Below are 27,446 nucleotides of genomic sequence, written 5' to 3'. Positions count from 1 at the left end.
AAATGCCTGATGATTAAGAGTTGGTCCATAAATCAAAGTCTGGCTTCCAAAATCAATTTCAATCCCTGAGGGAAAGGGATTGGGGAAAAGAGAAATCCTCACATGCAAAGGGGAAGGTAGATCTCAGCGAAGCTCATAAGGATAAATTACCACAGCGTAAAAAGGAAACCCTTGAAGGAGACTCTCTTGAAGTTAAAAAGCTCAGCTTTTCACTGCAATAAAATAGGCCACATTTAAATCAGTGTTGGTGGGTTAAGAAAAGCACAAGGAAACCAGATGTAGGAAAATAGGATTAGCCAGTGAATTTTTGTGGGAGTGGTAACAAAAAGCACAGTGGAGGCTAAAAAGCTGCACCCAAATGTACAAGCTATTCGAAGTTTGGTTAAGGAGGAAGTGCCAGATCTTCTGAAATCATATGCCTGTGAAGGTAAAACCTATTTGCACAGGCGAGGAGCAGCAAGTAGAGGTTACAATATTAAGAAATACAGGATCCTGTCAATCTCTGATGCTGAAAGTTGAGGAAATATGTACTTCTGAATGACTATTGCCAGAAAAAATACTAGCAATGGGAATTCACGGTGAGACAAGAAGCACTCAGTTATGTAAAGTAAGGTTAAAGTATCCAGGGAAGAGTGGAAAAGTCATGCTAGGAGTATTAGACAAACTCTTAGCTCCAGGAATACAAATTGTCCTTGTTACTGATTATAGCTGGTTCACAGGCAGGAGTGCTGTCTATTATGGTTAAAACGCCAGTGGAAACTCAGGCAACTGAGTTATTACAGGAAGCATATCCTGCGATTTTTCCTGACTGTGTGGTTGCGAGATCACAAAGTCACCAGTTGAAACAGGAGAGATCAGAGTACAGATAAGAAAGTTCAAGTGGAATTAGGCAGAGACCCTGTTTGCTCAGATGGTTGACACAAACCAGGAGCAGATAGATATGAATGCAGACATTTTTAGCTCCGATAAAGTAACTGAGATACAGAAGAAAGACACAATTTGTATCAAAAGGCATACACACAAATAATCTGGATGTATCCCTAAATGTTATTATCTTAAAAATGATGTCTTAACTGGGAAATAGAGACCATCACATATTCAAGCAGATGGCAAATGGGCAGAGGTTCGTCAAGTCATATTACCAGTGGGGTATCAGAAGGAGGTCTTGCCAGTGGTGCATGAGCTACAACTACGGGGCCATTTAGGAGTGAGAAAAACTCAAGTTAAAATACAAAAACATTTTTACTGGTCTGAAATGCGCAAGAATGTAGTTGAATTTTTCCAGACATGTCATTCATGTCAGGTAATTGGAAAACCACAGGCAGTAATAAAACCCAGAACTTTATACCTATTCCTGCATTTCAGGAACCTTTTACAAGTCTTAATTGATTATGTAGGACCCCCTGCCTCAAACAAAAAGTGGGAATCAGTATTTGTTCACAATAATGAATGTATCCACTAGATTTCCAGAGGCCATTCCATTACAGATTATCACAGCTAAAAGGATTGTAGAGGAGTTACTCCACATTTTCACTAGATACAAACTATCCGCAGAGATACAATCAGATCAAGGGTCAAACTTCACATCAAAATTGTTCAAGAAAGTTATGGACAGCTTAGGAATAAAATAATTCAGATCTACTGCTTAGCACCCAGAGTCACAGGAAGCACGAAAAAGGTGGCATCTGACATTAAAGACCATGTTGAGGGCTTATAGTCAAAACTATCCAGATGATTAGGGTAAAGGGAATTACATTTGTGCTTTCTGCGATCACAGATGTACCACATGAATCAACCAAATTCAGTCCATTTGAATTAGTTTTAGGGTATGAAGTACGAAGTTTTAGGGTTAAAATTAAGTAGAAATTGATAAGTCAACATTCAGAGACCACATATTTGGACTATGTGTCAAATTTTCAGGAATGAATAAATAGAGCAGGGAGTTGGCTAGTCAGCATTTAAACATATCACAGCATACAATGAAATAGGAAGCAGACAAGAAATCAAAAACTTGCCATTTTGCTATTGGGGATAAAGTGTCAGTGTTGTCTCCAGTGATAGGTGAACCTTTAAAAGCAAGGTTCAATGGACCTTATCAAGTTGAAAGGAAATTGAGTGAGATGAACTACTTGATAAGGACACCAGGCAGAAAGGAATCTGTGTGCCATGTGAATATGCTCAAAGGTATTTTGACAGGGAAGGAAAACCAAAGGAGACTGTGTTTTTGGTTACAACACAGAAGGAAGAACCAAGTTCAGAGGATTATGAATTGGACATTCCTCAAATTAAATTGGACAATGGGGAGGTTGTCAAAAATTGGAATAAATTATTGAGATACCTTCTGGGAGAAAATGAAAATGACCAGAAAGAGTTATAACTATCACATGGGGAGATATGTGGAAATAAGCTGGGAAGTACTAACCTAATTGTGTATGATGTAGATATAGGAAATACTGTTCCGAATAAGCAACATCTTTATAGGCATAACCTTCTAAAGTTGGCACAGGTTCAAAAGGAAATTGAATGCTTGCTCCAAGATGACATAAATGGAAGTGAATTAGTGTCTGAAGCTCACCCATAGTAATGGTGCCAACACCAAAAGGTACCCAACGGTTCTGTGTGGATTCTCGCAAAGACAATGCAGTTACAAAGACTAATGCATATCCGATTCCATGTTTGGAAGACTGTGTTGAAAAGGCGGGAAAAGCAACTTCTATTTCTAAGTTGGACTTGCTCCAAGAATGGCAGCTACCTTTGTCAGAAAGAGCAAAGAAAATTTTAACTTTCATTACGCCAAATGAACTATATCAGATTAAAGTTATGCCATTTGGTATGAAAAACGCTCCAGCTTCATTTCAGAGACTAACCAATGAGGTCATTGCCAAATTTCCCAACTGTGTTGCATATATTGATGGAAGAAACATTTGCAACATTTATCAGGCATGTTCAATCAGCTTCGGAAGGCAGGCTTGGTGATAAACCTGGCAAAAATTGAATTTGCCAAAACCCAAATCACCTTCCTGGACAATGCTATTGGACACAGACAAATGGCCCCACGAGATGCAAAAACAAAGGTAATTTGGGAATTTCCTATAACATGGACAAAAGGAGCAGTACTATGATTCCTGGGATTGAGTGGACTTTATTGAAAATTTGTGCCACATTTCAGCCGTATGGCTGCTCCACTCACTGAATTGCTAAAGAAAGGCAAGAAGTTTCAGTGGACAGCAAACAACCAGCAGGCTTTTGACAGCCTGAGAGCTGTGTTAACCACTCCCCTGATATTAGCCACATCTAATTATGCAAAGCCATTCAAGGTGGCTTTAGATGCAAGTGATGTGGGAGTCAGTGCTGTGCTCTTGCAGGAAGACAACTAAAAGATTGACCTATCAGGAAACTGAACCTTCAGGAAACTGAACCTTCAACAGCAGAAGTATTTGACAGTTGAGAAGGAGACTTTGAGCTTGGTGTTGGTATTACAACACGTCAAGTTGATGTTACCAGTGATGTCTTTGAGACAATCATATACACTGACCATAACCCATTGACGTTTGTGGACAAATTTTTAATGATGACTGTTTCGATGGAGCTTGTTGTTATAGCCATTCAGTTTAAAATTGTGCATGTGGCAGGAAGAGAAAACATGATTGCCGGAACATTGTTGGAGGAAGTATTCGGTGGAAGGAGTAAAACAGACTGAAACAGAATGCAGTACTGCATGTTTGCATGATTATCAATGTAATGTATATGTGGGGTGTAAAGTAGAATCAGTTTATGATTAAGAGTTTTTAAAATGAAGCCCACTTTGGATATTGATTTTTTTTTAAGGAGAGAGGTGTGGCGATGCTGCTTCTTTAACAAGATTATGTTGTCCTTGTCTTTTTTCAGGGAAGTCATAAAGACACAGACCCTGAAAAGCCTATGTTGAAGGGTTATAGGGCTAATTTGATATTATCTCAGACAAAAGGCTTTCAAGCTTTAACAAAAAACACTTGCACAATGAATGGGTAGTGGCTCAGCTTTTGGTTTAGTTTTTGGCAGTCTGGCTATTCTGTGAAAGCAGTCAGGCAGTTGAAGAAGCTGCTGGACCCAAAGCAGCAGGTCCATGCTGGAAATCTCTCACTGACATCTCTCCTGTAAGACCTGTGTTTGGTTTTACCTTTCGTGCCAAGGGGTGTTTATGGGGATTGTTGCAAGTATTTTGAAGAGCATCATTAATTTGGGGTGATCAGTTGGGTTTTTGGGTAGGTTAAGTTCTTCTGTATAGGTAAAAACAATGACTGCAGATGCTAAAACCAGATTCTGGATTAGTGTTGCTGGAAGAGCACAGCAGTTCAGGCAGCATCTGAGGACAGGCAAAATCTGAGGACAGGCAAAATCGACGTTTCTGGCAAAAGTCCTTCATCAGGAATAAAGGCAGAGAGCCTGAAGCGTGGAGAGATAAGCTAGAGGAGGGCGGGGAGAGAGTGGCATAGAGTAGCTTCAGGGCTGAGGAAATGACCTGGGAGTTGCAGTGAGAGAGAAACTCCCTGAGGGATGTGTCTTTTCCCCCTGGAGCGGGGGAGCCCAGAACTTAAGGAGCATAGGTTGAGGGTGAGAGGGGAAAGATATAAAAGTAACCTAAGGGGTAACTTTTTCCCCCAGAGGGTGAAACGTGTGGGGAACGAGCTGCCAGAGGAAGTGGTGGGGGCTGGTACAATTGCAACATTTAAAATGCATCTGGATGGGGGACGTGGATAGGAAGGGGTTGGAGGGACTGCTGGCAAATGGGACTAGATCAGGTTCGAATATCTGGGTCAGCATGGACAAGTCGGACCGAAGGGTCTGTTTCCACCCTTGCACAGCTCTCCGTCTCAAGATCATTTGCTGTTGTGATGACGATCAAGGGGTAAATACCAGACCCAAGACCCTCGCCATAAATCCACCACCGCTCCCTGTAACCGCACCATCGGCGGGCAGAGGGTGGGCTTGGTTTAATGTCACAACTACAAGAGAGTCAAGAGAGCAAACCCTCAGCACTGCAGCGTCACGACTGAATTCAGGTCGTAGGGTGGGAGGTGCCGTGGGAACCGTAGAGACTCAGAGATGTCAGTGTCCATCGCTGAGCCACAAGCTGACAGAGAGAGAGCTCGGGAGTGCGGTGTAAAGCAGGAACCGTGGTGCAGGCTGGGAGAAGGAGCAGAAAGAGCAAAGAGAAGAAAGGAGAAACGCAGGCGATGCCCGCTGGCCCGGGTACCTGCGCTGTCTTTTCCGTTCGGGAGGTTGGCAGGACACGAGTTGCTGATGGTGACTGTTGCATTGGTCAGGTTCTGGGTGGTGTAGATGCTCAACAGGTTCCCGGACACAGGCAGCTGTGGGTGGGACAGCGAGGGGGAGGGAGGGAGAGGGAGAGACAGAGAGAGAGAGTGAGCGCGTGAGATAGAGAGAGGGAGAAAGAGAGATAGTTTTTTTGTTTGTGTTTTATTCAGTAATCTTGTAAATTTTGGTTTTGTTTAAAACCACATGATTTGATCAACTGCACCTCTCCTGAATATCCACATTACACCTGCTTAAAACAACGAGCAAAGTTAGGGTCTGGGCTACTTTCTTGAAATATTTTGAGGGGACCTGGCCTGGTCTATAACACTGCCACATTCATAAGATTGGACCAATTAATATACAGGTAATAAAATGGATAGAACTTTCTCTTTCCTGAAGGGTCATGGGAAATGATAAGAATGTGGCAAAACATGACAAGACTAAACCAAATTTGATTCCTGATGCCAAGAAAATAAAATTCCATTTTTCACCTCAGGTTTTAGCAGCAAGGTCAGAATATTGCTGATAAGCAGAGGTTACCTAATTTCCATGCATTTCCATCTTACTAAGACCCAACTCACCTCACTTTTATGCAGCATACAATTCTCCCCTCCACATCTGAGCAACTACACAGTGACAATTCCTGACTTGTAAGTCAGAGTGATTGCCTGACAGAAGCAGCCCTTTGTTCACTTCCAAAGGCCTTGATTTGAACATTCCTTCATCAACATGTTCTTTATTGCTCCACGGACAGCAAAGTCTGAAGTCCATCAAAGTCGGTACTGGTAAACAACCAGTCTCACTACACTAACATGGCTGAGTTGCACCAACTCAGAATCCACTTCAATCCTTCAGGGCTTTACTTTGGTGTTTAGTGGGTGACATGGTGGCTCACAGCACCACGGGCCCAGGTTCGATTCCACCCTGAAGTGACTCTTTGCATGGAGATTGCACATTTTCACCATGTCTGCGTGGGTTTCCTCTGGGTGCTCAAATTCCCTCCCACAGTCCAAAGATGGGCAGGTTAGATAAGAGGCCATGGGAAATGCAGGGCTAGAGGGATAGTGTGTGCATGTGAATGCATTTTGGAGGGTCAGCATGAACTCAATGGGCTGAATGGCCTGATTGCACTCTGTAGAGATCCATGATTCTCAGGGATATGTTTGGCTTGCATGCATTTGCAAAAGTACTTTCCGCACAGGGATGCAAAGGCGTCACACCCTGACATGACCATCGCACAATATCTAAGGGGGACAGGACAGTATCAGGGTATGCAGGGATACGTTCGATGTCTCAGCCTACTCCTGCCACAATGGATTGACCGGGGCAGTCAGCTTTGTGAATTTTAGGTAGGAGAATTGGGCAGTGTGGGGTTCCTGGACTGAGGTTGGAGGTTGTGGATGGGAGATCCCCTGAGGTGATGAGGTTGTGTACAGTCTAGAAGATGATGGTTTGGTGATGGGAGGTGAGGTCGTGGCTAAGGGGGCAATAAGAGGAGGTGTCTTCGAGTTGGTGCCTGGCTTCAGCGATGTAAAGGTCGGTGCACCAAACTACCACTGCACCCCTCCTTGTCTGTGGGTTTGATGGTGAGGTTGCAGTTGGACTAGAGGGAGTGGAGGGCTGCGCGTTGTGCATGTGAGAGGTTGTAGTCGGGTAGGGGGGTGGACAGGTTGAGGCAGTCAAAGTCATGGCGGCAGTTGGAAATGAAGAGAATTCGGGCAGATAACAGGCCAGTAAGGGGTGTCCAGGTGGATGGGGTGTATTGGAGGTGGGAGAAGTGTCCGCAGCCCATGTTTAATCCAAGGCCTGGCTTATAGGAGAGACATTCTCGTTCCCCTCTGCTGGCTTGAAGGATACTGTTTGGACAGATATTTGAGCAATCTTAAAGCATGTTCTCATTGCACTTATGGCCCAGCAGTCTTTAAAACGCAGCCCCCTGATTGTCATGCTCACACTGACAGGCCACAGGAATGGCTGGTGTGCAAAATGAACAAAACACATTGTGCCAAGGGTAACCATCTTCATTTGGTTCATTTGAGTTTAGCTGATTACTGTACACTCAATCTTGATGCCTGCCTGGAAGAGAAAGAGATTCCATTCCCTTCATAGTGTCACTGTTCACTCACCTTGGAAACAACGGTGGTGAAACATTAGAAATTTTTGTTGCAAGATTTTTGTTCAGATAAAAGAAGCCAACTATGACTTTTGTGAGCTTTAGTTCCTTGATGTAGATGGGAGATAAGAATAACAGTTACAGAGGTAGGTTTCACGAAGAGCTTTTTAATCAAGGAGTTTTGATACATTGGTCAGCAGGACCCAAGAGAGAAACCATGGACTCTGGCCCACTTACTTGCCAACTACTCCTCCTCACCATTCTCCTTGACCCATTCTTCCTCATACATTTTTGAGGAGATGGGTGGAAGTATTTCTTTTTAACTGATTTCAATCTCGAGTTAACATATCAACCTGAAACTAATACAACAACATCATATTTGTGAGCAGCACGGTGGCACAGTGGTTAGCACTGCTGCCTCACAGTGCCAGAGACCCGCATTCAATTCCTGCCTCTGACAACTGTCTGTGGGGAGTTTGCACATTCTCCCCATATCTGTGTGGGTTTCCTCCAGGTGCTCTGGATTCCTCCCACAGTCCAAAAATGTGCAGGTTAGGTGAATTGGCCATGCTAAAATTGCCCGTAGTGTTTAGGTGTAGGGGAATGGGTCTGGGTGGGTTGCTCCTCGGAGGGTCGGTGTGGACTTGTTGGGCCGAAGGGCCTGTTTCCACACTGTAAGTAATCTAATCTATAATTGCTTTTCATGTTTAACCAGTTATGACAAAATCAGGGATGGGCAGGTTTTAACTATCACTAGTTTGCATTTCAGTTCTGACATTCTGATGTCTCTGTTTCCTCACAGACTTTATACGCTGAGCTGAGATATACTGGTACCTCCATCTGCTTGACTTTTTTTTCAGGCTTTGCCGACTGAATTCCAATAACTTGCAGATACTTTACTTCATTCCTGCTATGTTAACTCTACTGAAGACATGATTTCCAACAGAGGGTAACAGAGAAATATCAATTAATTTACAGCATTCAATTTGAGACATGCGTAACCCTTCATTAGGACTTGTATTAATTTAGGTACAATAGTTTTAAACTAATTCTTCTCTTCAATTCAATTGGACTCAAAATGTTCACTCTAAATTACTTTCACAAATGCTGCCAGATCTGCTGGGTTTCTCCAGAACTTTGTTTTTATTTGAGAATCCCAATGTCTACATGATTTTTTTTATTTTAGATGAAACTCATTGGGTTGAAAGTTACCAAAAATTGTCTGTTGTCAGTTTTTTTCCAGCTGATAAGAGTTTCCTCCAGCTCCAATGAGTTCTTTCATAATTCTGTGCCCGCAACGTCGAATCTCCTGTTCCCTGGATGCTGCCTGACCTGCTGTGCTGTTCCAGCAATAAAGTTTCAAACTACACAGGTGATAAGAGTTTCCTCCAGCTCCAATGAGTTCTTTCATAATTCTCCACATCTCACTCAAACTTATGGCAACCCACTAGTGCCATTGTACGCTCCACTGCAACGACATGCTTGTCACTATGAGAACCTGCTTTGATTTCTGCCTCTAGCACCATATTTAAAGCTTTGCTGCTCATTTGGTCAAGAATACCTTCACAGTGCACCTGGTGGGCTGGGAACAAAAATAGAAAAAAACATGTTTTGAAGGCAGAATAAATGACAATTTAATACAAACCCAAGCTTGTATTCCTATTTTCCATCAGTACCAAGACTCAAACTACACAGGGAGAAAGTGAGGTCTGCAGATGCTGGAGATCAAAGTTGAAACTTTATTGCTGGAACAGCACAGCAGGTCAGGCAGCATCCAGGGAACAGGAGATTCGACGTTTCGGGCACAGGCCGAAGAAGGGCCTGTGCCCGCAACGTCGAATCTCCTGTTCCCTGGATGCTGCCTGACCTGCTGTGCTGTTCCAGCAATAAAGTTTCAAACTACACAGGCCATGCCACCCCAAGCATCATTCCATCATCAAATCCTTTTTAAGGGAGTTTTGCACTTTCCCAAATGCCCAGTGTAGCATAACATCTTATCATTTTGGATGTAAGTTTGTTCGATAAGCTGGAAGGTTTGTTTTCAGATGTGAACCTCCGGAGGTGGTGATGAAACATCTGAAAATGAACCTTCCAGCTCAGCGATCTTATCATTGTCCAAGATGGGAAAATGACATACTGGGAAACACTCAAATGGTTGTAAATGTAACTTTTATATTTAACAACAGCAAAAAGCAAACTGGAAAAGAAAAGTTGCATTTGTGTCTGGGAGAAACAGGACTTCGCAACAACAAAGCTACAGTCAATGAATGATCCCTGCTCCCATCTATTGGAAGTGAGTATGAATTAAATTCTATCTGGCTTGATTCTGTCCTATACTAGTTCCTCCTCCTTAAATTCCTCATCTTTCTTCTTGGAAGCCTTTTGCTGCTCTCCCAGATTTGAGAGTCCATCACATTGATGAAGATTGTGTACCCCGAAACATAAAACATTCTGTTTCACTAGCTTCCCCTAGTGCTTAGAGGCCGTGGGAATTCAAGGATTTAAGGTCCCCTATTGGAGTAATTCTCTATGTATTCGACTGTATACCTGTCCAGTGACAGGCAGAGACCCAGGGTCTGGCTGCCCCTGAACCACCAAAGCCGTCTGGAGCCATATGTGTGTATTTCACACCCAGCCCTGTGCGAAGATACTCACTTTTTGAATAGGACTATCAGCTCTGATCAGACATCCCATTCGCTACCTCCAGTATCCATTCATACTCTTGCTAACTGGCAAGGAAGTGTATGTGAAGACTAACCACACCACTGATACTAAAACCTATTATTTACCCTTTTATCAATTAGCATGAGATTGAGAACAATACAGTTACAAGTTTCTGTGAGCAGTTTAATATTTTCACAGAAAGGCAGTGATCTCCAGCTATTGAGTGGAAAACACATTGTTAACGAGATTTGTATTCTGTCCTGTGATATCAGATTCCTTTGTATCAATTATACTCGAACATGATATTAAAAAATGTTATTTACTTGTAATGTTCAGAGATACATCGGGGAAGTGCCTCCACAGGAATACTGCCAGACTCCAATGGTGGCACTCTGGATCTCTCCTGAGGTTTTCAGGAATAAAGTATCATCTGAGATTTACTTTAACAAATCACTTCATAAAGTCATACAGCATGAAACCAAACCTTTCGGTCCAACCAGTCCATGCCGATCATCGTCCCAAACTAGACTTGCCTGATCCAGGCCCATATTCCTCCAAACCTTTCTTATTCATGATTTGGAGATGCTGGTGTTGGACTGGGGTGTACAAAGTTAAAAATCACACAACACCAGGTTATAGTCCAACAGGTTTAATTGGAAGCAGGTTTAATCGGAGCGTCGCTGTTGGACTATAACCTGGTGTTTCTTATTCATGTTCTTATCTAAATGTCTTTTAAACATTGTAACTGTGCCTGCATCCACTCATTCCCGAGGAAATTCATTCCACATGCAAAACACCTTACGTGTAAAAAAAAATTTGCCCTTCATATCTTTTTGAAATCTCTCTCCTCTCATCTTAAGAGTACGCTCCCTAGTCTTGAAATTCCCCAATCCTCACGAAAAGACACTGACCATTAATCCTATCTATTGCCTGATCCAGTTTTGCAGACCACAGCATACCAGGATTGTGCAGCTGGAATGAATTGCAAGGCCTCCCAGATCTATCCACACTGGAGCTTCATCTAGTTACAATGCGGGTGGTTGAAAATGAATTCTATCTCACCTTAGGCTCAATCAGAAGGTGTGCAAAAGGATCACCAGCCACAGTGACAGAGGGTAACCCTTGGTTCCCAAATAACTCATCTTTGTTTGCACCTCACCCATCTGGAGGAAATGGTGCTGAGGACAATACAGGCTGAGTCTTCTATACCATATCTTCACTCTAAGGGGACCTTCAGCTGTGACCTCTTCACATGGAGCTTGTTTGGCAGCTCAAGATTGCTGATGGCATGTGTTTGCTGGTGCATTAATTTCTCCTCCATTCCCCTCCACCTTTAATGCATTGCGGTCACACAGACAATGACCCCTGTCGTGGCTGGATCCTTTGGTCATGATTGGTTATGGAATATCAGAAACTGAATTGGACCCTAATAATGTGAGCAGCCAAACTTCACATCACATACACATAAATTATAATTTGGAGATGCTGGTGTTGGACTGGGGTGTACAAAGTTAAAAATCACACAACACCAGGTTATAGTCCAACAGATTTAATTGGAAGCACACTAGCTTTCAGAGCGACACTCCTTCATCAGGTGATGCTCCTTCATCTGGTGATAGACTATCACCTGATGAAAGAGCGTTGCTATCACCTGATGAAGGAGCATCACCTGATGAAGGAGCGTCGCTCCGAAAGCTAGTGTGCTTCCAATTAAACCTGTTGGACTATAACCTGGTGTTGTGATTTTTAACATAAATTATAGTTTTGCATAGTCATCTATACAGGAGGGGCATGGAATTCCTGTACAAGGAACTGTGATGAGGGGACCTTGTTCTAATGTATGCAGCTCTAGCCATGCTGTGCAAATATACCAGTAGATTGTAGGCCTGACACCTTATTTCTTCATCTCTACCATCACCCAAGAAAGACAAGGTGAGAAATTCTTCCATTTGCAGGTGCAAGAAAGTCACCTATGGGTCTTTGTGTACCTTTTGAGACCTTAGATTGTCTTTGTGAATTGTGGTCCATATGTGAGACTTTTAAGTCACCTATGATTGCTTCTGCTTGAAATTTGAAGAACATCAAAATGATAAATAATGTGGTCAAGGAGGCTTGTAACCAGCATTTATACCTGCAGCCAGACATTATAATGCATTTTGCACACAGGGTGCTCTGATCACAGATGTCTTCAGCCTGTACTGTGAAAGTGTCTGGATTACTGTAACTCTCCCATGAAAGATCTCACAATAGAGCCCTTTGTGCTGATGCAGTTGAAAACAAAAAATTATTCTGTCTATCCCTGGTGTGGTTGCAACCATTTTGCCTTTCTATTGTGCATTCCTAATTTGGATGAGGACAGAAGACAGTGCTAGTTGTGCTTGGCAGAGTGAGTCCCAAGTTTAGCCTGACTATCAAGAGTAACTCCCTGACATTCAATGTTCCTTTCATCCCTTTGACTTGATTGATCTCTATACATCTCATTAACTGACTTATCACAAATTCCTAGGATATTTGAATGAGAGACCTAAAGGACTGGCCATGGTCCACTTTCTGGACTGTAATGATATAGACCTCTGGTAATAGTTTAAAGTCTCATGCAGTATGTTTGCTGCAAAAGCTGCTGTCACATGATGTGGTTGTGACATTGACACAGCACGGTACTGCACAGAAACTTATCTACCCTCTACCCCTTGAATAATCATTGCTGACAACAAAGACAAAGCTGCCTGACATTGAGATGACACTGAACAGCAAGAGAAGTTAGAATAATTGTGAGTTTGTAAGTCCTAAATGAGATGCCAAAGTGTTTAAAAAAAAAGGCAATGCAAAGATGCTGCGGCTATCTAAATAGGTGTAAAGTGAGTGAGTGCTCAGAGCAACCCACAATCTCTGAAGTATATCCTGGTTTAATCCATGTGTGATTTCTTTATTTAAATACAAGTAGATGCCTATCACTGTGTGCAAAATGGCCTGGTAGCAGCATTACAATTAAAAGAGTCAGCGCACTCCCGCATAGTAAGGTCATCATAGTCTCACCAAACCATAAGGCTGCTCTCTCCTTAGAGAAAGATGACTGGTGGTGGTTTAATTTGAGGGTCACTATGTCTCAGGCAAAGGGTGAAGTTGAGAAGGAGAGTCCTTCACAGTAACCTCAGCTGGTGTGAAGTGGAAAACTGCATTGTAAGTGCAGATGCGCTCGGACGATGTGGTGAAACTGCTATAAATCTGATACCATGTTCCATGAATGGAGGGGAAATGGATTCACTCCCCATGAAGCACATCTTGAGATGTTGTAGATGATTGTGCAAGGTGGAGGCATGTGACAAGCTGGACTGCCTGGTTCTGTCTAACTTTTGTGTTGGAGTTGCTGCTACCTTATTTGTCTCTGGCATGAGAGAATAAAAGAATTACAAATAAATTAAGTGAAATTTGTTACTGATGACATGTCAACCCACATAATTCAGCTTATTGCCACTCAGTTCTCATCTTGGTATTCAAAGCCTGTTTGCAGAATTGAACTTCAGATTGTGAATCTAATTTTTCTGATCTTGCCCTATTTTTCCAACTGAATCCCCTTTGCCCACATTGCTCAGGGCTTGGGAAAATCTAGTCCTTTAAGTTAAATTGCCACGAATACGGAAACTGTGGAGGGTTTTATCATTAAAATCTCCAAGTCCAACTTTTCAATGCTCTTTTCACCATTGTCTGCATTTAATATTGTGTGTGAGGAAATCAATTGAAACTTCCTACAGATCAGAATGTAAAAGTTACAATAATCCCAATGTCCATTTTAAAATCCTTCACTATTATACTCTATTTCATAACACTGAAACAAAAGAAATTGGAGCAGGATTACAGCCTGCTCTGACATTCAACGTGATTATGGCTGATCTTGGGCTTTAACTGTATGTTCCTGTCCAGTCTCTATTCCACAAGAGACCAAAAATAAGTTATCACAGTGTGAGGGTCTATGAAAATTGATCATTAGAACCCATGCACCATTAATCTATTTAGTTTAAAAGAGAATCCGTGTTTGGAGGAGGTAATTCTTACTTCAGTATTTCCCCATTTGAGCCATCATGATTTTTATTAAAATATCAATTACACATTTTTGAAAACTTAAAACTTTATCACTGATATGGACCCGACATGGTCGAAAACTCTGTGCAAAGAATTCTTGCAAATTAGAAAGAACTGTTCCTGAAATAGATGCATTATGAGCATTGAGACTGGGACTTCAAACCTATAAACTTTCATTAAACCTTTAGCCAGTAAAAATATTATTTCAGAACTATAGCATGAATACTAAAATACCAGAGTGACTGTGGCAGCTTTCAAAATATCCAGTATAAGCTAGACTCTGCAAGTATTGACAGCCTCACAGGAATTCCAGTCCTCAATCCTGATTGATAGTATTAGCTACAGTGAGAAAACTATGCTTTCAATATAGAAAACTTGTTTTATGACAGTGAGCAACAGAAACATGTGCCGGATTACTGATCAGCCCTGTGGAAGTCAGTGATTTTAATGTGACAATCAATATTACAATTTCTATGTCTGAAGGACAAGTTGACAATTTACCAGCCTGATGTTTCAATGCATAGTGATCACAACCCCCAGACAAATCTCATAACTTCCTGGACTACTTGGGACTGCTTGAGACCCTCCTCACACTCATGCTCTGAACTCCATCTTTATTATTATGAGCAGGTTCATGGAAAATTCATTGCAGAGCTGTTATTTAAATCTTTTCTGCTTTAATTTCACAACAGGTAAAACAGATATAACTGATTCTTGCACTCCATTATAATGTATATCAACTAGATACTAAATGGGTTTATTTTGTTTTCACTTCTAGTAAAGCCTTTTGTTTTTGGATATTTCACTAAGACCCTGTAGAGATAGGGACTGAGGGAGAAATTGTAGGCTATAGGAGCTGACCATGAAGTTCTGGTTGGACCTCTGCACCTCACGGACCATCCCCATCCATATTGACCCATCATCCAAATGGGGCCTGACAGAATTTTGTATATTGTCATCAAATCTGTCCCATCTTCCTATGATTGGATTAAAGCCCCCAAAAATCCATTTTATTGGCAAAGTACAAGTTTCCAAATGTGCCATACAAACCCAGCATTTAGGAAATTACACAGCTACCCAAGTCAAAAAGCAATTAATCAGAACATGGAAAATGTACTTGAGCCTGATGTCCTGTAGGTCATGGCCCTGATGTTTTCCATTTTGTGCACACCCTTCTTGCACGCTCACTACTCTCCTAACAAAAATATGGGGTGGTCTTTTTTCCAATATTTTGACAGTTGCACCCAACATCTTTGATTTTTTTTTTACAGGCTGATTGTGAGTTGAGGCAAGATTTGCTTTTTGCTCCTGTGCGTTAATAGTCAGACTACAGCGTTGAGTGTCAATGATCATGGAACTGAACAATATAATGAAGAAGAATTGTTAGCCAGGAACCCTTTTAACCAAATGTCTCTATCGCATATCCCCTCGTGCATAAGCTGCAATGAAGAAATTAGATGACAAGTTGGTATCTCTTGCAACTAGTTCAATTCATGCATCTAATTTGTGGAAATATTGAAATGATCATTAGCAGTGAAATTGAAATTAATGTCACTTTTTATGACTTTAACTTCTAATCCAACTTCCATTTTTATTGTTAATGGTATTGGAAGTTTTTTTAACGCTGTGCTTAACATTTTAAGTGTATTTTTTAATAGTTTCCTTTGTGAATTGACTATCTCTGATAGAGCAAATTTCTATACTTCTGATCTTGTTTGTTTTTCCTGTAATCTGGCCTTTGTGACCTATACTATTCTTCTATAATCTCTGCAGTTTAACTGGTATTTGCTTTTCTGACAGCTTCTTTCAATTAGTTTTTGGGGTATTTATCTTTCCTAGATTGTTAATGTAATAAAGTATTTTTTTGAAAAAGTTCAATTTTCTGTCAAACTAAGAAACATTGCAGTAACATTTTCTCCTTTATTATCTCCCCTCTGAATTTTGTCTTTCTAGAATGAGTTTTTTATTGACCTCCAACTGAGTAACACTGTTTGGAAACTAATCTTAAATTGAAACATAATGAACAAATAATTTCCACTGTGGCAATACAAATAATCAGGAACCCATGTACACACAAAAACACATCCACCTCCCAGTCCCCAAGAATCTGCTCCAATAATTTCCCTACCATTGATGTAAGACTCACCAGCTATGACATCCTGGATTATCCCTGTTGCCCTTCTTAAGCAAAGGAACAACATTCGTTATTTTCCATTCTTCTGGGACTTCACCTGTGGCTAAAGAGGAGACAAAGATCGCTGTTAAAACTCCGGCAGCCTCCTCCTTTGCATCCTTCTGATCTTGTTAGGACCTGGGGACTTAACTACCCTTAATATGTTCAAGGCATCCAACACCTTGTCCTTCTTAATAACTAGAAAACCTGGAATATCAAAATAACCCTCTCTAATCTTATCATGGTGAATATTGATGTGAAGTACTCATTAAGGACCTCACCCACTTCCTCTGGCTCCATGCATAAATTTCCTCCATTTTAGTTGACTGGATCCACTCTTTCCCTCGTTATGTTCTCGTTCCTAATAAACATATAAAATGCCTTGGGATTCTCTTTAAACATACTTGGCAAGGATATGGAGATGCTGGAGTTGGACTGGGGTGGACAAGGTCAAAAATCAAACAATACCAGGTTATAGTCCTACAGGTTTATTTGAAATTGCACGTTTTCGGAGCTCAGCTCCTTCCTCAGGCATGGCATGATTAGAGTATGATATTTAGCAATGATATTTCCTGGTCCCTTTTAGCCCTCCAAATTTCTTGTTCGAATTATTTTCTGCTCTTTGACTAAGCTTTCAATATCTCTTGTTAACCAAGGTTCCTGAATCACGCCAGCCTTATCTTTCATTGTCACAGGAGTATGTTGGTCCTGAACTCTGTACAACTAGTCTTTGTCAGATGGACATTTACTTTCAAACAGCTACCTCCAATCTAATTTTTCTAGTTCCTGCCTATTACTGTGAAATTCCTCCAATTTCATACATTCACCTGAGGACCAGTCTTATAATTATCCACATCTATCTTAAAACCTAAGCAATTATGATCACTGTCTCCACTGAAACTTTGGCCAGACTCATTCTCCAATACAGGGTCTATTATGGCCCCTTTGGACTATCTACGTACTGTTTCAAGAAACCCTCCTGGATGCACCTAACATATTCTGCAGTATTTAAACCCCTGGCACTAAGGAAGTCTCAGTCAACACTGGGGAAGTTAAAATCATCCACTACAACAACATTTTTACATCTTTCCATTCTCTATGTCCTGCTGGCTATTGGGAAGCCAGTATTATAATATCATTGCACGCTCTTATTCCCATATTCTACCCAAATGGCCTCCCTGGATGAACCTGCCAAGGTGTCCTATCTTAGTACAGCTGTGACATTCTCCTTAAATAGTAATGCAACTCCCCCACTCCTTTAGATCCTTATCTGTTGTACCTGGAACATCAAAAACTAGAATGTTGAGCTGCCAATCCTGCCCTTTTCCCAACCAAGTTTCCATAATGACTACCACATTATAGTCCCATGTACTAATCCAAGCTCTAAGCTCATCTATCTTACCTCTCCTTGCATTAAACTAAATACATTTCAGACTGGCAGTCCTGAAGTGTTTATTAACCTGGCCCTGCTGTTCTTCCTATTACACTTACTTAACTTAACATTAACCTTCTTCTCAGTCATGAACATGCTGACCTACTGCTCCATTTCCCACACTCCTGCCACACTAGTTTAAATCCTCCTGAATATTACTAGCAAACCTCCCTTTTATTATCGTTCTTCCCCTGCCCATGAGTTTGCAGCATTTAGTGGAATGTTCACTCTATTCTTAGCCTATCACCACCACCACTTCCCTGAGACAAGTTAAAAACAATGTCCATAGGCCACTGACGAAATGAATCTGAGGAGATGGTTTTGGGAAACAAGGACATGGCAGAGCGTTTAAACAAATTCTTTGCATCAGTGTTTACGATGGAAAATATTCAAATACTTCACTAATACTAAAGAATACTGGGGAGGAATCAAGGACCATCACCAGAGATGCAGAATTAGACAAATTAATGTGGCGAAAGGCAGATAAGTCCCTTTGCCCTGATGGCTTGCATCCTAAGATCCTAGAAGAGGTAACTGCAGAGATTGTGGATGCATTGATTGTAATTTTCCAAAAAATGTTGGATTCTGTAGAAACATATTAGGATTGCAAAATTGAAAATGTGACATCTATTTTCAAAAAGCGAAGGAGACAAAAAACAAGCAAGGGAGACAAAAACAAATCAATTAGCCTAACATCTATTGTTGGAAAACTATTGGAATCAATTTGTAAAGAAGGAATATAGTCTCAGGATAAAAAGGTGCCAATTGATGACTGAGATGAGAAGGAACTTGTTTGCTCAGAAGGCTGAGAGTCTTTCAAACTTCTTGCCATAGAGAGCTGTGGAGAGAGGATCCTTGTGAATATTTAAGGCTGAGACAGCTAGATTTTGACACATACTGGAATCAAGGGTTACGGGTAAAGGGAAGAAATAAGAACATGAGGTATGTCACATCAGGCACGATCTTATCGAATGGTGGAGCAAGTCTGAGGGGATGAACGACCTATTCCTCTTCCTATTTCTTACAGTCTTATGGTGTCCCTTAGATTTTACCGTTTGTTTAAGTTTGATTGCTGTGGACCAGTTTTTCAGGGTTTGAAAGGCCAACAAATGGAGGAAGCCAGGAGATGCTGGATCCAGCATGAGTTCCTCATGGGCTTCAGGATCCTGATGTCGGGTACAAATGGGAGGGGGAATCCCCGAGCCTGTCTTTTCTGGTAATTCCAGTAAAGACTGCTTCCATTTGAGTCCACTTGGGCTTCCCATCTGACTTGAGATGCTAATAATAAATCGTAATGCCAGCAGTTCAGAAATCTCATTGGGAATCGAAAGGGCACCTTGGCATGGAGCCACCCTCAGAAATGAAAGTTAATTAATTAACGTCATGGTGCAAAGCTGATATCTACTTCAGGTGGCCCAATGTGGCTTCAAAATTGGCCTTCCCCTATTCATTGCATTTAAAGTATGACTTTCCAGACAGCTACAGAGGTTACCTCCTTGAAACTAGCAGCAGTGAGGAGGGAAGACATTCCACCCTGGCAAAATGCCAGTGAATCTAAAGAACTGAAGCTAATGAGGTTTTAAAAAATCCTGGAATTCCTGAATTCCCACCACACACTCGTCCTGCCCATTCTTCACCACTTCTCCATCATGCTTACATCCTGCACCTTTTCTTTAAACACTGGATCCATTATGTCTGCATTGATATGCTGCTCTCCCTCAGCAACAGAAACCAGTCTAGTATCTCAACATCAAAGCAGACACCTGACAATCTGCCCCCAGCTACAATATTTTGTCCCTCCACCCCTACCTCACTGAGATTTTTCCCCTCCTTCCTCAATACCACAGTGGAAACTCATCCAACCATATCCCAAAGTTTCCCAATTCCTGGTGGACATCTCCAGTGATCTCCACAATGGTGCTCCACTGAAGCCTTTTGTATCTGGCAGCTGACCAGTCTGCCAATCAAGGGAATGCACAGAAAAACTGTTTTTGGGCAAAATGCAGATTGACAAAGAAGAAATAATTTGTAACAACAGAACTGGAAGGTTTGCAATCTCTCTCTTGCTGTTTCTCTCAGCCTCTCAGAAAACAACAAAATGTATGTTTCTTCAATTTGCTTTTCACAATCAGCAGGCGGTCAAAGGTACCTACAAATTTCACTAAGGCTGAGGATACAAGTCATCAATTTAATTGCTGTCCTGACATCTCAAAGACTCTTAAGGAGATTTAAACTGTATATTCTTTTGTCTTCCTGTCTACGTTGGGCACGGTCCACTTTCATTAAAATTTGTACTATATATGTGTGCTTGTGTATGTTTGATGTCATTTCTATTTACTTCTAAGTTCTTAAATAATAGAATTTCTTTTAATTTTTACTCAAGAAAACATTGCAATTGGCCTTTTAATTTGAACGAGTGAACTGTTTTAATTGAAATGCGATAAAGCTGGAAATTAAAACAATTCAAAATTTTTGTTGCAGTCAACCAAAGTGAAATGGTGGGGATGGGGGGAAGCTGATTCACCATTCCTCACTTGTTCATGCAAAAACTTGCTACACTTCTTGCCCTGCAAAGATCAGCAAGGCAGCCTTTGTGTGGAGCCGCAGAAAATGGGAGGGGGGGGGGATACTAAACGAGTATTTTGCATCAGTATTTACTGTGGAAAAGGATATGGAAGATACAGAATGCAGGGAAATAGATGGTGACACCTCAAAATGTCCATATTATAGAGGAGGAAGTGCTGGATGTCTTGAAACGCATAAAAGTGGATAAATCTCCAAGACCTGATCAGGTGTACCCTAGAACTTTGTGAGAAGCTAGAGAAGTGATTGCTGGGCCTCTTGCTGAGATATTTGTATCATTGATAGTCACAGGTGAGGTGTCGGAAGACTGGAGGTTGGCAAACGTGGTGTCATTGTTTAAGAAGGGTGGTAAGGACAAGCCAGGGAATTATAGACCAGTGAGCCTGATGTCAGTAGTGGGCAAGTTGTTAGAAGGAATCCTGAGGGACAGGATGTATATGTATTTGGAAATCCAAGGACTGATTAGGGATAGTCAACATGGTTTTGTGCGTGGGAAATCATGTCTCAAACTTGATTGAGATTTTTGAAGAAGTAACAAAGAGGATTGATGAGAGCAGTGCAGTAGATGTGATCTATATGGACTTCAGTAAGGCATTCGACAAGGATCCCCATGGGAAAGTGGCTAGCAAGGTTGGATCTCATGGAATACAGAGAGAACTAGCCATTTGGACACAGAACTGGCTCAAAGGTAGAAGACAGAGGGTGTTGGTGGAGGGCTGTTTTTCAGAGTGGAGGCCTGTGACCAGTGGAGTGCCACAAGGATGGGTGCTGGCTCCTCTACTTTTTGTTATTTGTATAAATGATTTGGATGTGAGCATAAGAGGTATAGTTAGTAAGTTTACTGATAACACCAAAATTGGTGGTTTAGTGGACAGCAGAAAGGGTTACCTCAGATTATAACAGGATGGGCCAATGGGCTAAGAAGTGGCAGATGGAGTTTAATTCAGATAAATACGAGGTACTGCATTTTGGGAAAGTAAATCTTAGCAGAACTTATACACTTAAGGTCCTCGGGAGTGTTGCTGAACAAAGAGACCTTCGAGTGAAGGTTCATAGCTCTTTGAAAGTGGAGTCACAGGTAGGTAGGATAGTGAAGAAGGCATTTAGTATGCGTTCCTTTATTGAGTACAGGAGTTGGGAGATCATGTTGCGGTTGTACAGGACATTGGTTAGGCCACTGTTGGAATATTGCGTGCAATTCTGGTCTCCTTCCTATTGGAAAGATGTTGTGAAACTTGAAAGGATTCAGAAAAGATTTACAAGAATGTTGCCAGGGTTGGAGGTTTTGAGCTATAGGGAGAGGCTGAACAGGCTGGGGCTGTTTTCCCTGGAGCGTCGGAGGCTGACAGGTGACCTTATAAAGGTTTACAAAGTTATGAGGGGCATGGATAGGATAAATAGACAAAGTCTTTTCTCTGGGATGGGGAAATCCAAAACTAAAGGGCATAGGTTTAGGGTGAGAGGGGAAACATTTCAAAGAGACCTAAGAGACAACTTTTTCACGCAGAGTGTCATACCTGTATGGAATGAGCTGCCAGAGGATGTGGTGGAGGCTGGTACAATTGCATTTAAAAGGCATTTGGATGGATATATGAATAGGAAGAGTTTGGAGGGGTATTGGCCGGTTGCTGGCAGGCGGGACTAGATTGGGTTGGGATATCTGGTCGGTGTGGACGGGTTGGACCGAAGGGTCTGTTTCCATGCTGTACATCTCTATAATTCTATTTTGATCATTATCTTTCTAAAATATTTTTCTGTCTATTGCATTCATGGCCAATTGTTAAAATGCAATCTCTTTAATATTATACTCCCCTATTTCCAGACATGCATCAACCTGACATAGCTCATTCTAATTCTTCTAGCATTTGCCTGCGGGCATATAATTACCTCAAACATTGGTTCAAATGCCAGGTTAACCGTTTATGTAAATTAATTCTGTAAATCTGGGCTCTCACCTGGCGATGATCGATAAAAGTGTTGGATGGTTACACTAATCCACTAGTTCACTAATATACCCCTTCACAGGTACCTAATAACACTCCCAAAATGTGACTCCAGTCCAAAACTAAATCGTCAGTGCCTAATGTCAACTGACTAACCAGGGTTGTTCAATAATATTATCTTAACACACTGGTCTACATTCGAGAACAAATATTTTAAAAGTTAGACTTTAACATTCATTCTTGTGTTCTCATGAAAAATGACCACTTCATTCATGCAAGAACAGAAAGTTTTGGCTTGTAATCTAGCAAAGAGCAGGTCAATGGGTAACAAACATCAGGAGGAAAATAACCTCAATTGTTAAAAGCTGTGAAACCTGAATAGCAAACAACAAAATGCATTTCTTCTTGCTAGCTATTTGTTTCTTTGCTTCCTCCAGAGAGTGTCCTTGTATAAATTGGTCTGAAAAGTCAGTGAATTTTCTATTTGCTTTAGCTAAGCTTAAGAGTATGAGTGTCTAGAACTTTATTAGTGGAACCTTAAAACTGCTTACATGGAACTCCATTGTTTTGGAAATTCAGCAAGAAGTTATGTGATAGCAAGATTGTCTGTCTTCATTTAACAATGAAAGCAGGGCTATTTGTCGTTTTTTTTAATGTCTACTAAGGGAGCTGCAGACAGCCATATCATAGAATTAGATCAGCTTAGTTTTTCTTTGCGTTTGCACTAGGGAAAACCACCAAAAACATCACATACGGCTCTTACAAAAGAAACCCAATGAAATAACACCATAATAAGAAAAGACAATTTATCTTCCTTTGATACTGCGTTAAATGCTTCCAACTAGTTTGGCAATGCATGACTCAACCAGTCCTGGCAATAATAGGTAATAAAAAGTAAACTTTATAGCCAGTTTAAAAAATAATTCCCTTATTTCCCTGTGATAATAAATGTTTGCTTTACAGCCATTTCTTATGCTGTAATATTGTGTCTCGATGAACCGAAAGGAACCGAGAGGTTAAAGATAGATAAACACGCACATTGTGTCTCATACTGCGACCTTCATTGTTAGAAGATAAACTCTGATTGAGATGTGTTTCTCAATCCATTCTGTGGTAGGGCTTCTAAATGATGAATATGAGATATAATGAAAGTGACAGAACCATTTTACTCTCATATACCATGAGCGAGACACCTCTTTAAACAAACTGATTTCCAAAGAACCTTATTATTTCAGTATATCGTGAGCTAGAGAAATGGGATTAAACAATCAGATGAAAAAACTCTTAACAGCCTTTCAAGATTGAGTATACAGCATTCATGCAGGCATTCAGACCCTCAGCACCAATAATTTTTTCACACTTTGAGCTTAAGTGTAGACTACCAATTAGCTCTTAGTTGTACCGAAGTGTTCGGTGGGAATTGGCATGATAAACATTGGCTTACTCTGATCAAGCTAGGCTTCATTTAAAAATTGCATTAATATTGATTCAACCTGCAATGGCTTCTAATTTGGTTTGCAACAATGAGAGGTTAATTGCCCTGTAGATTTATTGAGTTGCACCTATGCTGATAATTTTTGTGGCAAAATTGTACGACTGATGTAGTGGAGATGATCTTAACTACTGTGCAGTGGAACCACCTCTCAATGATTCACTCATTCAATTCATTATTTTTTGTTATTGTCAGTTTTTCAGATAGCTTTGTGGGTTTATTAAATAAATGATTGAACAAACTAATAAGTTTCTGTCTCCCTGCAAACTACTCTGTTCTCAGCCAAGCCTGTGGCATTTTGGAAGAAAATCTAAATGTTGGAGAATGTTCTGAGGAGGGGGGTCACTAGATCTGAAATATTAAGTTTGATTTCTCCTCACAGATGCTGCCAGACCTGCTGAGCTTTTCCAGCAATTTCTGTTTTTGCTTCTGATTTACCGCATTCGCAGTTCTTTCAGTTTTTAAATGTTGGAGGAACTCAGTAGGTCTGGCAGAATCTGTGGAGAAAGGAAGAATTTGTGTTCCAAATCCATTTTGACTCTTCAGCAGAACTGAAGCAGTAAAGGAAGTACCATACTGGACTCAAAACATTAACTTTGTTTCTCTCTTCACAGATGCTACCAGACCTGAGTTTCTCAAGCACTTTCTGTATTTATTTCAGATTTACAACATTCGCAGTATTTTGCTTTTATGTCAGCAACACATTGGACTAGATTTTCAAAGCAGGAATGGGAACCCAACAGCCAGATGAATTCTGGATCCCATTACTTTCACAGTGCGTTTGTAAGTGTAAATAAACTGATTGGGCAGGAGGCGCACTGAATGTTAATTTACTCTGAAACCAGTTGGTGGAAAGAAGATGCTAATATGATACTTAATACTAGATATACTTAGAGTGCAATGCGTGAAACCTGTAATATTGTACGAAAATTCCCAATATTAAAACATATGAGCAGACCCTTGGATTTGGACAGAGCCCTGTTTTTTTTTAAAAAACCTTTTTCAAAACTAATGAGTCTGCAAGGGATAAAGAAAATCACCAGCAGATGTGAGGACATTGTTTGAGACAAAAACAAACTGCAGATGCTGGAATCCAATGTAGTCAATTAGGAAGCCGGAAGAACACAGATGCTGCCTGACTTGCTGTGTTCTTCCAGCCTCCTGCTTCTCTACCATTGGGACATTGTGTAGCTTGTATTTCCAATTTACAACTCCTCTCTGGAACAATCAACCTGAAACGACAGGAATCTAGCCCCAAGATGGATTTGATACCTTTGGCTACACAGCTCAGACATTATAGAGCCTGGAGAGGTGATGTGAAAGATATCAGCATCCAACATGAAACAAAGACCATTTACACCTTGTCTAAAGATTGGAAAGCCAATTAACCTCAAAGGCAATATCAACCGAACAAGGAGACTACAGATGTGGCGTGGGGCCCACCATCGGTATAATTGTCACCTCAAATCTCACCTGAGCAGCTTCCAAGCCAAGACCCAAGAGAAGCTGAATCAGTAGGCTGAACCGAGAAGCCAAATTGGGAAGCTAAACCAAGAGCATCATTGGAATGAGGGACACCCAAGAAGGGGAAGCCAACCAAGAGTTCCACAATAGAACTGGCCAAACCAGCTTCTGGGAGCTTCTGAACACTGGTCTGTCCAAACCAAGAACACCATCGGCAAGAACCTTAAAAATGACCATCAGAACCAAAGACTGACAGCTTGAAGCAATAACCAACTCAGCCAATTCCGCAAGTCCTCAGACACAACCTAAGTTGAAAACCGGGCTCAGCAAACCAGTAAAAGGTAAAGAAAACCAGGTAATACGCACCTAACTGCATCAACAGACACAACCCAAATTTGGGTTGTGCAGCTCAAAAGTCCTCAACTATGCTCTGGGTATAGCAAGCCAGAACAGCCAGGAACCTCCAAAACTGTGATCTCCGTGATGAGCACAAACTCCGAGACCCCAAAGTTCCAACACAGTTAGCAGTGGGAGACAGGAGACATTAGTGAATTAGGATTCTACTGGTAGGAATTCTGATTAATAGTGCATTTAAATACTGGTGTATTTTCAGTGTAATAATAAATAGTTGTGACTCTAATAGTGGTAATCTAACTGATAGTGTGTTTTAAAGTACTACTTTTTCCGTATATTTATAGTGATAATTTTCTTAAATTTCTTGTATTGTTGTTACCTTTTTGTAAACAAATAAATGCAGAGATTCTTTTGCCCTTGAACACCTGCCTACTGTCTCTTTATTACAGCCTAAGTAAAATGTCCAGTGTTCAGAACCTGGGCTGGGAGTGATCCAGACCACTTAAAAAGTCAGAGATATAAGTGACTGCAAACCATAGCTCTGCGAACCTTCAACAAAACTACTCTGTGCTGTTGTTATCCACCATGAATTGAACAGTTCAAGAAGGCAGCTCACCACCACCATCTCAAGGGCAATAGGGACAAGCAATAAATGCTGGCCAGCCAGTGACACCCACATCCCACAAATGAATATTAAAAAAAGTTTTTTTTTTTTCTGTTTTACATATGTGTAAATCTATTTATTCAACATTCTGTATAGCTTTTTCAATTTTTCAATTAAAACCACACACCTCCATAATGACAAATGGTTCTGTCAATTTCAATGGAGGATGATGCTCCATGAAGCCGAGATTTCTTGCTGTTTTGTCTCACTACTTATCTATCACAGCCAAATAGTGCCACTTTCATCCTACACAACCCCGATTCTCTCACTCATGGTAGTAACTCACCAACTCTCCTGGATATAGTGGAATAGATGGCCATTCATGGCACCCATACCATCTTCAAACCCTGGCTGAAAACATAACTAACCATTGGCATTCCAGAGTTGCCCTTCACTGGCAATGTATTGGTGCAACAGCCACAAACACATGCTGCTGACATCACTTAGCTGAAGGTTGCATGACATATACTGTTCCACTTTCTTGCCCCTGTTGCTGGCTAGCCTGCTCCAGTTGTGCAGAGCACATTGTGCTCAGATGATGCAGCACACTGTCTGGAGTATATTGCAGGATCCCCTCTGACTGACCCAAGCAGTGGAACTGCATCTTCAGCAGCCCCATAATTTGCTCCACTATGGCTCTGCTTGAAGAATGGGGTCGTGCAAGATGATATCAACCATGGGTAGTTCTTGCTCCCAGTAACCAGCTTTGTAAGGCATCTGGACCTTAAACCCACTGAGAATATTCCATAATGTGGGAGTTGTAGCTGCTGTCAGGATAGTGGGCACACATCTCCAGGAATTGGACCTAATGATTACAGATCCATTTAATATTAAATGAGTGGTTGCCCTTCCTATTGATGAACTACATTCTGCTCCTTTGGAAGCCAGCTATGTTTCTGAATCCTCCAGCTCGGGCTGCAACACTGGCACCATCACAGGAAAACAAAGTGAACCAGTATGAGGTTGCACAAATGATATTTATCACTGTCCTGAAACATTTGAGAGTCAAAAACCGAGCTGCCACGCACATCATTTATTGCTCCTTGGAGAAGCCAATTGCATAGAAGTCAGGAATGGTCAAAGACGCATAGGCATATGAAACTCAAAAGGTTAACATGCAGGTGCAGTGAGTAATTAAGGCAAATGGGATATTAGCCTTCATTGCTACAAGTTTATGGTTTAAATC

General features: G+C 41.2%; 1 long non-coding RNA gene across 1 annotated transcript in view; it reads left to right on the top strand.

Annotated features, from left to right (window-relative positions):
- The window catches only part of LOC122539357, a 31,566-nt gene extending 5,766 nt beyond the window's left edge, over nt 1-25,800 (top strand). The window contains exons 2-3 of the long non-coding RNA XR_006309054.1: nt 9,598-9,704; nt 24,440-25,800. This is a non-coding gene — a long non-coding RNA (uncharacterized LOC122539357). The remainder of the gene's footprint in view (nt 1-9,597; nt 9,705-24,439) is intronic.
- Nucleotides 25,801-27,446: the final 1,646 nt, after the last annotated feature.

The sequence above is a fragment of the Chiloscyllium plagiosum genome, chromosome 2, assembly GCF_004010195.1.
Source record: "Chiloscyllium plagiosum isolate BGI_BamShark_2017 chromosome 2, ASM401019v2, whole genome shotgun sequence".
NCBI lineage: Eukaryota > Metazoa > Chordata > Chondrichthyes > Orectolobiformes > Hemiscylliidae > Chiloscyllium > Chiloscyllium plagiosum.
The sequence above is the reverse complement of the archived record's forward strand: the minus strand, read 5'-3'. Positions and strand labels throughout refer to the sequence as shown.